The following is a 2,445-nucleotide window of genomic DNA, read 5'->3' on the forward strand; positions in this document are numbered from 1 at the left end:
GAGGTATTAAAACACGCCCTTCTAGAGAGAGAAGTTGCCACAAAGCCACTTGCAGGAAAACTTCAGTTTTCCTGAGTGGATGCTTTAGCTAACCGTTGAACGAGTACAAAGGTAAACAGGATTTTGCAAGTATCTGGTTTCATGGAACAGCACTGTGAGAGAGAGCTGGGAAGAGTCTATCTTATTTTCCAGATATATCGTATAAATGGATTTGTACAGAGTAGCACTTTGTGATGATCTTTTCCAGTGCTCTTAACGCTGTCATGATTCACACCTGTAAAGCAGCATTACATCTGCATGCCTTCCTTTTTCACTAGCAAGTAGTATCTCAGTTTATAAATAGACCCAATTTTGTTTACCGATCCAATCTGGGTGGAAGGCTTCTCTATCGTATCAGTGCTCCATGAGTATTCAATCTCATATCCCTTTTGTGCTTTACAAAGATCCGTTGGATCACATGTCTCTCTTTGCAATATGCGTAGACTCTATCCTCTCTTCCAGGATTATACTGTATGGCTGTATATCACACATCCATTTCCTCTGCATTGAAACACGCCCTTCTAGAGTTCAGTTTATAAATAGACCCGATTTTGTTTACCCATCCGATCTGGGTGGAAGGCTTCTCTATGGTCTCAGTGCTCCATGAGTATTCAATCTCATATCCCTTTTGTGGATCACATCCCTTTAGTTGGATCGCATGTCTCTCTTCTCAATATGCATGGACTCTATCCTCTCTTCCAGGATTACGCTGTACGGCTGTATATCACACATCCATTTCCTCTGCATTGAAACACGCCCTTCTAGAGAGAAAAGCCTATGGGACTCAGGAAATAAACCAAATTCACAAGAAAAGCTGAAACGCACATGGTTCACGAGACCTTCTAAAGTTGTTTTATATTTTTATTGACTTCTTGAAATTTTCGTACACATATATTTGGCTCGTATTTAGGTACTCTCCTTTATGCACACCTCCCTCCCCCCATGTTCCTGAAAAGAACCACAATAAATTCACCAGTTCATGAAGCTGGACAGTAGTGGGTTCACCACACTGATATGTTGTTGGCGCCTATCTAGGAGGAGTAGATGTATGTTCACCTCATCCATGAAAAGTTGCAGAACACTGTAGCTGTCCATGTTCTCCTTTTATTTCCTTTCATCTCTTGTTTACAGTCATAGGACCAGATCCAACCAACCCACTCATAGCTGGACTCACGAAGGTCATACGACTGACTTAGGGTCCTCATAGCTTTACTCTCACATCCATGAAATGAAACATATCTGTTTCCCTGCACGGGAATCTCATGTTCCTCTCGTAGGCCTTTTCCTTTGCACAGAATGAATGGTTTTATTCTATATATCTGAATTATTTTAGGATGCCAGCTCAGAATTCTCACTTCCCTTTTTGTAAGAGAGAGCGAGGGAGAGAGTCAAATTTGTAGAATCAAAATTTACCACAACATGCGGTTTTTATAGTAATGAAGATAAATCCCTAAGGCATTTCCAGATATATTAAACAAAGACTACGTCATCAATTTTAGAAGAAAATTCCAACCTACAGAGATGCGCTGCCTCAGCACAGTGACCCACATTTTGGAATCGACACACATGGATCTGTTAAACTCCTCTGGGAAATGCTCCTGTTGGAATAAAACTGTGTGGTGAAAGTGACTGAGAAAATAAGAAGTTTGGCAGACAAAATGACAGAAGGTAACGTTCAGTGTTAGCTATAAATAATGAAACAGCAATACAGTATCGGAAATGAAAATTAATTGGATAGATTTAACATCAAAGAACAAAGAGTCTGAGGAGGACTGGAGAGATGGCTCAGTGGTTAAGAGCATTTGGATGCCCTGAAGAGGACCTGAGTTGGACTCCCAGCAACACCAGATTGCAGGGGATCCGATGTCCTCTTCCGACCTCTGGAGGCATTGCAGGACACAGGTGCACTTACATACATGCAGGCAATACATTCAGACACATAAAATAAAATTAATAAAATATTTTTAAGTGCTAAAAAGCAATGATAAAACAAAATAGTTTGACACCAGTCAGGAGGAAATATCACTTTGTAAGGCTAGTAAAAGAATTGTCTAAGAATGATGATTTTAAAAAATTTCTTCCCAGGTAGGAATAAAATAATGATTTGTAGCCTTTAAAATAGAGGCACAATACTTATCTGCGATTTTACTATATGTAGTTCCATTTACCTGTGATCAACTGGGATTTAAGAATACTAAGTGGAAAATTCTAGAAGTAAATGATGCAAAAGTATTAAACTGTCTCCTGTTCTATATAGAGTGATGGAACCTCACACCATCTTCCAGTAAGTCACTCAAGACACAAATGATCAGTGCTCTTCAGAGGAACACGACTATACATGTTATAATCCCCATGGGTGCATAACAGCCATATTGATTATCAGGACAACTGTTACAGTGTGTCAGT

Source organism: Nannospalax galili, unplaced genomic scaffold (assembly GCF_000622305.1).
Source record: "Nannospalax galili isolate Female #2095 unplaced genomic scaffold, S.galili_v1.0 scaffold1582, whole genome shotgun sequence".
Taxonomy (NCBI): Eukaryota; Metazoa; Chordata; class Mammalia; order Rodentia; family Spalacidae; genus Nannospalax; species Nannospalax galili.